At 40.0% G+C, this 14823-nt stretch overlaps 1 long non-coding RNA gene across 1 annotated transcript in view; it reads left to right on the top strand.

The window, feature by feature from the left end:
* Positions 1–14823, top strand: part of LOC132209898 (uncharacterized) — a 95694-nt gene that overhangs the window by 63209 nt on the left and 17662 nt on the right. Inside the window, exons 3-4 of the long non-coding RNA XR_009446046.1 lie at positions 8806–8853; positions 8945–9092. This is a non-coding gene — a long non-coding RNA (uncharacterized LOC132209898). The remainder of the gene's footprint in view (positions 1–8805; positions 8854–8944; positions 9093–14823) is intronic.

The raw sequence follows: 14823 nt of genomic DNA, 5'->3' as shown, positions 1-14823 counted from the left end.
ACAAAAAGTGAGTTGGGTCCCAGATTTTCCATCGGTCTGAGCCTGGCAGGGGTTTTAGATTTAAGATCATTCGTGTTTAGTGGTAGTAATCATTTACAGCTGCATTGGAACTACATGAACAAGTTCCTGCCAGGTTCCCACACACATTTTAAACGCTGAGAAATATATTATTACTATAGTATTGCTCAAATAACAGGATATAAGTGGTTAAATTTTATTGAGACATTCATTTGATGTGTTGCTCAAAAATAAGTATCAAAAATAAGTTAGTTTTTAATGTCTGTGGGAACACTAAGTATATTGTCTCGTTCTGTAATTTTGAACCCAACTGAGTGAGAAAGTTCTGAGTTCAAATCCTGCCCTTCATAGTTTTGGTTCATTCCATCAGCAAAGATGGGAGCACTAGAATTAGCCAATGCATTGGATGTACTCTGTATCACCATCTACTGGTCATTGCTTCAGATGTTTGGTAATCAGCTGCAGGGCAAAAGGAGATCACTGAGTTATGTCAGCCAACCTGTTAAGGCATTTGAAGATTTGGACAATGATTTGAAATAATAGGAATACAGGAAGTTAATGCATGTTGGTGAGAACTGGGTCAACGGAAGTGCAGGATTTTGAACAGCTTAAAATTTTGGTGAGGACTTTCTGAATGAATTTGCAAATAATGGAGGGTGGAGTTGAAGAGCTCAACAAGGTTGACCCAAAATAAAACCCATAGACTGGCACTTAAGCAGCAGAGGAATATGGACCCAGTACTGCATAAAATGATCTTCATGATTGTAACAGATGTGAGGAAGTAATTCAGCTTTGAATTGATTAGTGTTCCACATCAATGGATAACATAATGGATTTATGATGTGGAAGTGCCAATGTCGGACTGGGGTGGACAAGGTCAGAAATCACACAACACCAAGTTATAGTCCAACAGTTTAATTTGAAAACAAGCTTTCAGAGCTTCACTCCTCATTCAGGTGTTAGTGAGAGAGGTAGTATCAGACACAGAATTTATAAGTAAAAGATCAAAGGGTCACAGATGAGGATGTATTAAATAAACCTAAGATGCTGATAAATCTTCAGTCAGTTAGAAAGTTTTAATTGATTGATATGTATTTGTAAATTTAAGGGAAAGGTTAAATTAGAACTGAACAAAATAGGTTTCAGTTTTTTCAGCATTGCTGTGTGGAAAACATGGATATATCTAAGATGTGGAGTGAGGCAACTAGCTAATATATTATTTCATGGGAAAAACATAGATGATGACAAGGAATAAATTGAGTAAATGCAATTATTTAACAAAATAATGCTTTCTATTTCCTGAAAATCCAAATAATGCTTTCAACAACTTAAAACTCTGAATTTTCCCTTTGGTTCTCAAAAGCCTTTATCATAGGAACTGAAGAAGGACATAACCCTTTAGCCTGGTCCACAATTCAGTTAAATCAGATCGGATCTAAAATTTATTTACCCATCTTAGTTGCAAATCCCTTACCAATTAAAAATCTATCCAGCACAAGAAAGCTCAAGTTGTTCCCCAGTGCAAATAGCCTTCTAGGGAGGAAAAAATGAGAGCTATCCACTACTTTTTATCTGAAAATAAGCTCTTCCTGATTTCAGTACTGAATTGCCCAACTCCATTTTTGAGATATGTCCTCCAGTATTTGATTTTCCCATGAGAGGATGTAGTTTCTCTGTATTAAATGACCAAATCCTGTTGAATTTGTTACTGTCCTAAGCAAAAATGTTGTTCTTTTAGGAATTGTATATCTATACTTTTGAGTTCTAGTAGGATGTTTAAGAACTTTGTTCACTATTTAGGTTGGAATAACAAAGTCTTTTTGAAACTACCATTGCTTTGTTCTAAGTACCAATTGACAAAGTTGTTTCATATGATAACTAATGTCACAGATCAGAAACACATGAAGGAGGAGCCAGTATTACACACAGTATTTAAGTTTTTTTATATTTACTTATGGTTTTATGCAGCAAAGATCAGTTGAATAACATGTATGATCCAACAGTTCCATAAAATTCTCCAATTGCATACTTCTTGGAGGGAAATTGAATATATTTGGCGAGCATGTGCTTTATTAGCTGGCAACATCAACAGATTTCTGATATCAATGGCATCTGCAGAATATACAGACAACTGACATTTTGAATAGACTTGATATATTTTGAAAGGAAAACATGTAGGGAGGAAAGATTTAATTACAGTCTGCAGTTAATATTAAAAATTATGGAATGTTTTTTGAAGATAGCACACAATAAAAAACCACTTGTTTTAATGATGATTAATTTGACCATTGTGATGCCCAACTTGTTAAAAGTACTATATAATTGTTTGGATTGGTCAGAACATTTTGCCCGTGAACTGTGTGGTTGCTGCTTTGCTCAATAATTTGTCCAACATTTACATAATATTAGCAAAGCAGATCTCTCAAAAATAGTTCTTAGACCCAGTAAGATAAATTGGCTAAGAAGGCATTTGGGATACTTGCCTTTATTATTCAAGATATTGAATAAAAAGTAAGGAGGTTATAGTGGAACTCCATATAACATTAGGGCACAGCTGGAGTACTGTATACATTCTGGTTGCCGCACTGTAGCAAGGATGTGATTGCACTAGAGAGGATGCTGAGGAGATTCACCAGGATTTTGCCTGGATGGAGCAATTCAGCGGTGAAGAGAGTCTAGATAGACTGCAGGTAAGAAGGTGTAGAGCTGGATGAACACAGCAGGCAAAGCAGCATCATAGGAGCAGGAAAGCTGACATTTCAGGCCTAGACCCTGACTGCAGTTGTTTTACTTAGAGCTGAGAAGGCTGGGGGATGATCTAATTGAAGTGTACAAAGTAAGGAGCCTAGATAGAGTACATAGAGAGTAACTCTTTCCTTAGTCAATAACCAGGAAGCACAGTTCTAAGAAAAGGAGCAGAATGTTTAGAGCAGATTTGAGGAAATGAAACTCACCCAGAGAGTGGTGAATTACTGGAACTCTGCCTAAAGTGGTGATAGAGGTAGGAATTTCCAAGTCAATTGATAAGTACTTAGATGAGCACTTGAAACGACATAGCACATGGTAAAAGGCAAAGTGTTGGAAAATGGGATTAGAGTAGATAGATGCTTGATGACCAGTGTGAACATAATAGGGTAAAGGGTATTTTTCGCTGCAGTAAAAACACTGACACTATGACCAGGAAATTGAAGAGTAGTGAGAACCAAATTAGAAACAATTCTTCAATCAAATAAAAAAGATAAACAAAACTGCAAATCTAAAATTTAAACAAAAACAAAAATAACTTGCATTTATGTAATCCCTTCAGCAAAGTGAAATATCCCAAGGTGCTTGAGGGGAACATGATGAACCAAAATTTGACAACGAACCTCAGGAGAACAGATTTGCTCTCAGGAGTATGTTTTAAGGAATGCCTTCATGGATGGCACAGTAGCACAGTGGTTAGCACTGCTGCCTTACAGCACCCTGGACCCAGGTTCAATTCTGTGTGGAGTTTGCACTTTCTCCCCATGTCTGCATGGGCTTCCTCCCACAACCCAAAGTCATGCAGGCTTGGTAATTAGCCATGCTAAACATTGCCCCATCATTTCCAAGGATAAGCAGTTAGCTGCATTAGCCATGGTTAAAAGCCCCATCCAGAGTCATGGTAATGGGGTGGGTCTGGCTCAATGTAGACTTGATGGGCTGAATGGCCTCTTTTTGTCCTGTAGGGATTCTATGAGAAGTTTGAAGAAAAAGTGTGGACTCGATGGGCCAAATAGCCTACTTCCACACTGTAGGGATTCTATGATTAAAGGTGTAACACAGAAAGAGCCAAAGAGAGACTATAATTGAAGAGAGACGCCAGCTGGTTTCAAGTATAGAAAGCAGAAACTGACAGGAAAACTCCACTTTCCCAATAATACTTAAAACTGTATTAATTGTGTCATGTGCACTTAGAACATTACAACTTTGCCGCAGAAACCAATAATTAGATTTTCTCTGAATGTTACACTAATGTTCCTACATGCAGATCAGTACTGAATACAAGTAAAGTTTATTATCATCTTAACTGATACTGCTTTATATTCTATTATCAATTAAAGTTTTGTTTAAATACGGGAAAACATAGCCCCAAGTTCATTAATCAAAACTTCATACCACACTTTCAGTGCAGCGGATGTGCTGATCTATTTTGTGCATCAGTAATTTTCTCATACAGGGAATTTTCCTATTTGATTGTTTTTATATAATCTGAATCCTCTCGGAAGGAACTCACCTCCTGACTCCCAAAAAACCTGTCCACCATTCCAAAGTCAGGCAAATGGTGGAATGCTGTCCATTTTCTTAGATGAGTGCAGCTCCAATATGCTCAAGAAGATTGACACTATCCGTAACAGAGCAGCCTAATTAATTGGCACCCCCTTGCCATTTTAAAGATTTCCTGCCTCTACCATTAACACACAATGGCATCAGTGTGTACAATCTACAGGATGCACTGAACCAATTCAAAAAACCTCTTTCCAAACCCATAGCTTCTACCAACCTGCAAATTCACCTTCAAGTCACACACTACCTGACTTATAACTATATAATCATTCCTTCGCTGTTACTGAGTCAAATTCTAGGAACTCCCTAACATCACTGAATATATTTGCACCTGATGGACTATAGCAGGTCAAAACGTGGTTCATCACCATTTTCACAAGGACAATTATTGGCCTTCTTAATTAAAAAAAAAGAGACTTTGGTAATTATTCAGAGATAAGAGCATAAACAGTTACGCTTGCTGATACTGTTCTAATCAAGAAGCTATGAATTGTTTAACTTAATAATCCAAACACAAACTTTCAAAGAATAATGCAAATATTAATTGAAAGTAACCAGCTATGGAATAAAGAATGTGGCATAAATAATGGATGAGTTATTCATAGCACTGTAAATGCATGGACTTAACTGTTAATTTTTTAACATTTACTTTTAGAATGTGGGGTGTCTGTGGCTAGGCCAGTATGTATTGTCCATCCTTAGTTTAGAGTCAATCACATTGATATGGGTCTGGAGTCAAATGTAGGCCAGACCTGGTAAGATGACAGATTTCTTTCCTGAAAGGACATCAGTGAGCCAGATAAGTTTCTCCAACAATCAACAATGGTTTTGTGATTATTATTACATTCTTATTTCCAAATTCTTTATTGAATTCAAATTCAACCATCTGCCATTGCAGGATTTGAACCAAATCTGCAAAACTAAATACTGAAAATCCAATGCCAAATGTAATATATTGCAAAAGAAAGTTTACATGGATATCTCCTTGAATCCTGTAGAATTGAGCATGCCTCTGTCCCAGGACTTCTTACAGTCATATAATTTGAAGGTTAAGAAATTTGCATCAATGTGCCTTTTAAGTGCTCAACAGTTAACTATCCTACTCGCTCCTGCAGCAGTGAGCTTCTATTCATGCCAGTTAACAAATTATAAGAGGCAAAATGAATGTCTCAGAACTTACTGTTACATTTAGCTGTACACTGGAATTAAACTTAAAGCAGAAACTTTTCACAGAAACACCTTTCTATTAAACATGTCTCTAAGTTGTGCTGAATCATTCCAAGTATTATCGTTCAACTGTGGGTCCTGTGTTTTCTTGATTGCTAAATCATTTGGGGGAAACTGCCTAAAACTCCGAGAAACAGCAATGGATGAGTGTCACTTCTGACTGCTGTCACTTTGGATCACTTCTATAATGCTGAAAATATTTACTTTCTTCAGTGCCATACTATCGAGTACAGATGATATGTACTTCATATTCTAAGATTTTTCCTAACTAATTATGCCATTTGCCAATGCATCCCCTGTTCAACCCATACCCGCACGTGGTGAAATACTGCAGATACTGAAAATCCAAAACAAAAACTAAATGCTGGAAGAGCTAGATACGTCTGGCAGCATTTGTGTAATGAGAAACAGTGTTTTGCGTTCAATGATTGTTCTCCTGAACTCCAAAAGAGTTTCTCCAGCACTTTCAGTTTTTATTTTAAAGTATAACTCATTATGTTGCCCATGTAGTTACTCTGATTTCCTTGCGAGCAGACCAGCTCAAGACAAATCATAATGATGACTTTTTTCTGCTTTTATAATGTCTAGCATAATTGACAAGTTTTCCATGTTCCCAGCAGTATTCACATTCTCTGTCCTTTTCATCCTAGTGCTCCTTAATCTTTTATACATTTTCTCAGTCTTCCAGAATCCAGTCCCTCTCAGTCACTTTGAGTTCAAACTGCTTTTGCTTATTTGACTGTTACCTCCAATCAATTCCAGATAATTTCAGAGAAGCACTCTGAGGTCTACATTGATTCAAATGACCTGCGTCCCTCTCCCAACACCCTCAAACCATACTTCTTCAATTTGACTTTTTGAAACATATCAAAAAATCCAGAATTCTTATACTTTTTAAAATTGGAATATTTACTGTCTTGCAAATAAAGATGGAATGGTGAGCATCCAGAATCTCCTCCTTTGTCTGTTCTCAGGCCTCTTGTGTTAGGCTGAGATTTCATAGCCATATCAGATTGGGCTTTTGACTTGTATGACAGAATGTAGATAGCATGCATTTTGTTGAACGTTGCAGATACTTTGCCCTTCCACTGAGGATTCCTACCCAACATGGTTGATAGGATCTTCAAACGTGCCTGTTCTCATTCATGTATTTCTGTTCTCAGCCCTTCCTCTCTGGCTTTCCTCCCAAAACCGCAATAGGGTCCTCTTACCCTCTTCCACACCACAAGCTCTATGTTCACTACCTTTAGCAACATGCCACCATTAGGCATTATCCCCTCCATGTCCATTTCAGCATCCGAAAGAGATCGTCACCTACTCTTCAGTCACCCCCAACACATCACTTCCTCTCCAACAATATCTTTACATGCAAGCACAAGAGATATAACACCTTATTTTACCTCTTCCCTTCTCTCAATCCAAGGTCTCAAACACTCCTACTTACTGAAAGAAACAAGTGGTTGGTACTCCTTTCAATCTCATGAATTGTATTTGCTGCTCATGATGTGGTCCTTTTGACATTGAGGAGATCAAACATAGACTGGGTGACTGAGAGGAAGAACTCCAGCTCGACCCCCTCCCCCCACTGCATCCCAAAACCAGCCCAGCCTATCTCCGCTTCCCTAACCTGTTCTTCCTTTCACCCATCCCTTCCTCCCACCTCAAGCCGCACCTCCATTTTCTACCTACCACCTCATCCCGCCTCCTTCCCCTGTCCGTCTTCCCTGGACTGACCTATCCCCTCCCTACCTCCTCACCTATACTCTCCTCTCTACCTATCTTCTTTTCTCTCCATCTTCGGTCCGCCTCCCCCTCTCTCCCTATTTATTCCAGTTCCCTCTCCCCATCCCCCTCTCTGATGAAGCGTCTAGGCCCGAAACGTCAGCTTTTGTGCTCCTGAGATGCTGCTTGGCCTGCTGTGTTCATCCAGCTCCACACTTTGTTATCTTGGATTCTCCAGCATCTGCAGTTCCCATTATCACTGTCCCATCCAAGTCATCTGCGCTGACCAGATATCCTAAACTGATCTAGTCCCATTTACCAGCATTTGGCCCATATCTATCTAAACCCTTCCTATTCATATATCCATTCAGATTCCATTTAAATAATGTAATTGTACCTGCCTCCAATACCTCCTTTGGCAGATCATTCCATACACACAACACCTTCTGCATGAACCCATTGCCCTTCAGATCCCTTTTAAATTTATCCCCTCTCATCTTAAACTAATGCCATCCAGTTACGGACTCCCCTACCCTGGGATAAAGTCCTTGGCTATTCACCCTATCCACGCCCCTCATGAATTGATAAACCTCTATAAGGTCACCCCTCTGTCTTTGATTCTCTGGGGAGAGAAAAGTCCCAATCTACTCAACTTCTCCTCATAGCTCAAACCCTCCAATCTCAGCAAAGTCCTTGTTAATTTTTTCTGAACCTTTTCAAGTTTAATAACATCTTCCCTATAGCAGGGAGACTACCCTTGTTTTTGTTCATTTTCCCACCTGTACCCTTTAAATTGTTCAAAACCCGTTACATTTCCAACTTTTCCCAGTTCTGATGAAAGATCACAGACCCAAAACATAATTCACACTTCTGTCTCCACGAAGTATTGTGTGGCTAGCTCTGTGCTTGTTGTTCCAAATGGATCTTTTAAGGCTGAGCGCAGATGTGTGAGAATGCTGATTTATGTTTATTTAATGCAATGTCTGGTTTTCAGTAACTATAAAACCTGTTTGACTTGTTTAGAGTCCACTTTCACTTAGTTTAAAAATCTTTGGGAGTTCCCCTTTTATATAAAGTAGGCATACCTTGTTATTCCTTTCAGGTCCAAATCTGAAGGAGGGTGGAAGTGGAACATGACGAAAAATAAAGTCGGCGCAATAAGGCAGATCATTGTGCTGGAAATGTGAACATGACTGCATAGTGTGGCCCATGTTTCAGTTTCCAGTCAGCCACAGAGTTGCCTTTGATAGCCAAGGCTGCCTTCAGTCTGTACTTTATAAAGAATGCTGCTACTGCAGTCACACTGCCTTGCAATACTTCACTTCACACCGATGTATTTTTCTATTACCTGTCTCTGCCTAACATTTACATTTATATACACACACATGCAATATATTATACTGGATCAGGAAAAGCTGAAATGGAAACATTTATAGCTGTGTTTATGACGTGATGTTGAAAACTACAAATTAGAAATAAGCTTTATTTTGTTAAAAATTAACCTCCATTTCATCATCTCTTTTTTTACAGCATCTAAACAAGTTTCAGCTTTACAAGTTGACATGAAACCTAGCACAAGTAAGAATCCATTAATTCATAATGGTCTTTATCACAGCCTTGAAATAAAGTATCTCATTTTGTGTGTGGATGTTATAATCTCCACTTGTAGCCAGAGATAATAGGAACTGCTGATGCTGGAGAATCTGAGATAACACGGTGTGAAGCTTGGTGAACAAAGCAGGCCAAGCAGCATCAGAGGAGCAGGAAAACTTGACGCTTCAGTTTGGGACCCTTCTTCAGAAACTTCTAACCACATGGTGAGTACTTTTTTTTCTGTTTACACCTCTTTTCTGCACTCTTCTGTACTGGTGTAATTGAATTTTGGGGCACAATTTTCCAGTTGAGGTTTTCCTGCCTCTTTTTGGAACAGTATCCCAACAATGGTCAGTCACTTCTGCAAATTAAGCAAAGAAAATAAAATTGGATCACTTTTAATAGTGGCAAAATTCAACGTTTCTCTGCTTATGGTGTGGGGATAAAATCTGTCTATATTAATATTCCAACTGCTGATCGCTAGCAAGATCTGAAAAGCAGGCACAAATCAGATGAAGGAGTGGAATCTTTCTGAGATGTTGGGGCATTTGTCAGCCGGCCAGCCAGCAAGCTACCTGTCCCACCTCTTTTCAGTAAAATTGCCAGATAAGCAAAGGCCAACAGATCTTGTACTCAGTGATACCACTGATGAGGCCTCACTGCTGCTAGAAGGGCAAAAACTGGAGTCTCAGGATTATGAAGGAGTCCAAGCTGCAGGTGGTACTGTGAAAAATATGAGGATTTTTTTTGCTTTGGTGTCATTGTAAAAGGGGTGCAGTAGAATCAGTAGCACGGGTAATGGGAGTAGAGCTCAGGTGCCCCCCCGCCTTCGTGATGCCCAGTCCCTCAATCAGATACTGAGGGGATCATGCCATCCAATCCCTTCTAACCAGCTCCTCTAAGATAGCCACACCATTTTAGATACCATGTGCACCACATGATAAGGAGTCCAACTGCAACTAATACCAGCTGAACTAAGATGAAGCCTAAAATTAATTTCTCACTTAAGGGCCTTAATTGGCAGTAGACCAGGCAGTAAATCCTTGAAATAACTCCACGGAGGCTGCTGTACCATCACCAACTCACCATTTATTTGTAAGTGGAGAGTCCTTGACACTGATCCAGCTCCTTCAGAGCCAGCTCTCAGAATGAACAGGATGTCTGACACTCCTGCTCTTGCCTGTCAGCCAGGGCTCCCTGATTGGACCAGATTAAAAGCCCCAATCAGGGAACTTCTATTCTATGAGGTCCACCTGGCTGACCTCATTACAATCACTATATCACTATATCACGATCACCCGCTCTGAGTCTGAGGACATAGGCTGGTTGTTTTCTTTTGCAGTTCTTCCTGGGGATTTTCGCACTGGGTTGGGTTTCTCCAACTCTGCCTTAGATGTGGGCAGCTCATAACACAAGGTAGCAGGCTTCTTGTGCTCAGAGCATCTCAGACAAAATTAACTCTGTTCTTCAGGCAGCAAAGGCGTTGACGTGGTGACATCAGCAGTGTCCATCTCAGATTCCAAGGAATCTTCAACGCGTGACAAAGAGGGAGAATGCACAGGTTTTGTAACAGTCAGAAAGTCAATTGAGGAGCCGGGCATGTTTTGTTCCCACACTGTTTGTGAGTTTGCAACTTTCATATCATCCATGTGTTTGTTCAGGATCATCACACCTGCCCGAAATTTTCACGTCACTGGATATGACCTTGCATTAACAGTGCCTCTTACCCATGCAAGGCCATTCCCATGGTTCCTACTCAAACTTCATCCGCTGGAGTAAACAGTCTCTCTCACATGGTGGAGTTGTGTGTCCAGCTCCTGATGCTGTTTCACCCTTGCCTGCCCCCCCCACCACCCCAACCCTGCACCAAGGCCCAGAAAGATTAAACTTAACCCAGCATGGAGTCTCCTCCCCAATAGCAACTCTGTTGGACCTACCCCTGTAGTTGTATGAAAAGTGATCCTGTAATCAAATAGGTACTAGGATAGTTTGGTATCTGGTGAAACTGTAGGCTGTTTCTTTACGCTTGTCTTCAAAGTTTGGGCTGCTCTTTCTGTCAGCCCATTGGATGATGGATTGTAGAGAGCTGTCCTTATGTGTTGAATACTGTTCAATATTAGGAAATACTCAAATTCCCAGCTGGTAAACAAAGACTCATTATCTGTGACCAACACTTCTGGGAGCCCTATCCATACAAAAGATGCATGCAGGTTTTGATGATTGAACTTTATGCACGTCCAGCCACTTTGAATGGGAATCCACAATGACTAAGAACATTGAGTCCATGAAAGTACCAGCATAGTCAATGTAGATGAGTCCAGGGTTTACCCTGGAATGTGGCAGAGCTGCTGGCAATAAATTTTGTCTTGTTTGGAACTCTAGGCACTGCCCCACCAATGCGGCTATGTCTGTATCCAATCCTGGCCACCAGATATAACCTCTCACCAGTAATTTCATTTTGGAAACTGCTGGGTGACCCTGGTGGAGGTGACGCAGTATCTGGTGGTGACCTTTGCTTGGGATAACACTCTTGGCTCCCCTTAATAATGTGCCATCCTCTGCTGTGGTCTAGTCTGTCCAGGTCCAAAAAGGTTTCAGTCCTGAGATAATGGGAACTGCAGATGCTGGAGAATCCAAGATAACAAAGTGTGGGGCTGGATGAACACAGCAGGCCAAGCAGCATCTTAGGAGCACAAAAGCTGACGTTTCGGGCCTAGACCCGATGAAGGGTCTAGGCCCGAAACGTCAGCTTTTGTGCTTCTAAGGTGCTGCTTGGCCTGCTGTGTTCATCCAGCCCCACACTTTGTTATCTTAGGTTTCAGTTCTGGTTGTGTTAACCCTTTGGTTTCCCCTATCACTGCCAGCTATTTCAGTTTTGCCAGGACCAGATCTTTCTGTGTCCAAAGTCTGGTACTTCCAGTCTCAGCTGACAATATGTTCAGAAAATATAATACCATTACAGACTCTTCCAGTGGCAGTACCACTGCCAGTGTATCTGCTAGCGGGAGGTGGCTCAAGCTGTCTGCATTTGCTACTTGCCCTCCAGGATGATGTTCCAACTTGTAATTATATGCACTTAATATAAGAGCCCACTGCTGAATTTGGCCTTGGCTTTGCACAGCACGGCCTTGACCTCTTTAAGTAAACCTAATAGGACTATGTGGTCTGTTATTATTACAAATTACCGTAAAGGTATTGGCGGACCTTCCCAACTCGAAAGATGACCAACAAACCTTTCTCCTCTATCTGACACATTTATGCTCTGCATTAGCCAAAGTCCTGGATGTACGCGCTATTGGACGTTCCTCTCCATTGGGCCACCTATGAGTTCATGCTACTCTGATGCCAAACAGGGAGGCATCGTATGTCAAGACTGCATCTTGCTTGGAATCATAGTGTGCCAGCATGTCAGAAGATGATAGCTAAATGACAATAGTAAACTAGATGGGTTTTTACAACAATCATCATTGACATTCAGTCAGCTCTTTTACTCCACATAGTTTTACTGAATGCAAATTTCACCATTTGCCACGGTGCTCTTGTCACCAGAGCAATGGTGTTGGATTGCTAATGCCATGACATTATCACAACTCCCATCACCTTCCTCTTTGGACATCCTTTGATAAATTTGGCTGTTTTGGTTTACTGTTTCTCCACAGAGCTCTTAATAGAAAGGATTCATATGCTTGTGGAGAAACTGTTTCCCTTTGCAAGGGTATCACAAATACAGTTGCCTGAACATTAGATGGCCATGAATAAATCAAATACAATTTTTTGGAGGAATTTATTTTTACAGGAATAAGTGAGAGTGTGGAAACTTGTTGCCAACTGAAGTTAGTGAAACAGACAATAGTGACAAAAAGAAGGCTTCATGCATACTTAAAAGGGGGGCAGGGCAGAGGAATACTGAATAGGAGGAAGGAGTTAGAGTAAGGTTTGTGAGGAATATGATCAATGGCGAGGACCACTTGGACCAAGTGGTTTGTTTTAGTGCTGTACATTCTATGCTAACCAAGTAGGACTTAAATCAATAAACCTCTGACTTGCGGTTGACAATGTGATCATTGCCAATCATAACACTTCAACCTTCGCGACCATCTATAACCCATTAAAACTCACTTCTCAAACTTATATATGAAGAATATAATCACATGAGTGCTGTAATCAAGCAACTTGCACTAAGTCAGAAAAGGAGAGATAAAATTACAGTTAAAAAAATGTATGTTTATTCTATATTTGGTAAAAAGGGCGAAAATTGAATTCTCCCAATTCAGGATTGCATTCAAATGATATGAGATACAGATTATGTTTTTATGACAAGGTCATATCACTGAGAATTCATACTAATCATTTTGGTCCATCATCCTGCCCAATTAATGGATACTTCCTACCAGTTCAAGAGAGGAAAAAAAAGACAAGCAAGAAACATGGTGATTCCAAGCGAATATACCACGGAGTTAACGTACAAAGGATATTTTAAAGAAGGCAGAGTAGACAGGCAGGAAGTTTTAAGGAGGTATTCCAGACTTCAGGGTTTAAGCAATTGAAGGCATATCTGTCAGACAGTTGACATAAGTTAGTGATTTACACGTAACCAGAATTGGAGAACTACGGAGATCTAAGAGGGCCATAGGACTGCAGGAAGTCACATAGCTGAAAATGTATTATTGGTTTTCATCTTTGCAAGAGGCAGCAGACATGTAAACACAACCATTTGCAAGCTCTCTTTTAGCCATCCTGACTTGGAAATGTACTACCATTCCTTAAGTGCTGCAAGTCAAAATCCTGGAATGCTGAACCTAAGCATTGTAGGTCAAATGGATGCCAGCAGTTGAAGAAGGCAACTCACCATGACATTTTCCAGGGCACTTAGGAAGGGCAATAATTGTTGGACCCAGTCAGTGACAGCCACATCCCATAACTGGATTTTTAAAAGAAAACACAATTATGAGGGTATAGGCAGAAAGGCAAACTATTTTCAATAGAAGGTCAGCTGATAACTGATTTAAGTAATAGGCATAAACAAAGTCATGAGCGAGATGAGAGTTATTTTTTAATCAATGAGTGTATGATATGAAATATGCTGCCTGAAAGCTGATACAATAATAACTTGCAAAAAGTATCAGATGTATCATTGAAAAGGATTGTGGGCCACATTGGACAGTGGATGTAATTAATCACTTTTTCAGAGAACTAACGTATATATGTGATGGGCTAAATGACCCCTCTATCTGTGCTGTGGGATTCTAGGAAATTACAACCAGGACTGCAGCAAAATAATTGCACCATTTACATTTGGGAATTTGTTAACCAGAGGCAGTTATTAATATAAACTTACAGTTGCAATGTAAACGGAATGTCAGAGAGCTGGAAAGGAGTGACTGTGAGTGAGTGTGTTGGACCCAACCCATGTCCTGAGGCCACATGAAGGTGCAAGGCTGTGACTGAAGGAGAGGGGAGATCGGAAATGCAGAAGACTCAAAAACTCTCGATGGACAACTGTTCTGGTCATGCTTTCTTAAAATGAAAATGTTTTCATGTCTTGATTTGAGCCAAAAGTAACACATTTTGCAGGAAAGTCTCACAAAGTATTTACTGCACTAACGGCAGATAAATATTTGACTTCAAGAGAGAAAAAAAGTAGAAGAAATAAGATACTTTCGAATGAATAGAACTTCTTATTACCTCTGCTTGTGATGTAATACAACATAAATGATAAGTGGAAATTCCTTTCTCATTAGCTACAGCAGTTTCATTTGATTCTGCAGTAGCTGACAGATCTGCACAATAAAAGAAAGCACAATGGTCTTATAATTCACAGAGGTGGCTCAGCAGGTAAATGCATAACCTGCAGTGGGAATGAGTTATACAAACTAAAAAAAAATTGAGCTTTAAACCCAAGTCTGTGAGCTACCTGAACTTAATTAGAAAGCTTTACATTGTAGAGCATCATTC

This window comes from Stegostoma tigrinum, chromosome 8 (genome assembly GCF_030684315.1).
Source record: "Stegostoma tigrinum isolate sSteTig4 chromosome 8, sSteTig4.hap1, whole genome shotgun sequence".
Taxonomy (NCBI): Eukaryota; Metazoa; Chordata; class Chondrichthyes; order Orectolobiformes; family Stegostomatidae; genus Stegostoma; species Stegostoma tigrinum.
The sequence above is the reverse complement of the archived record's forward strand: the minus strand, read 5'-3'. Positions and strand labels throughout refer to the sequence as shown.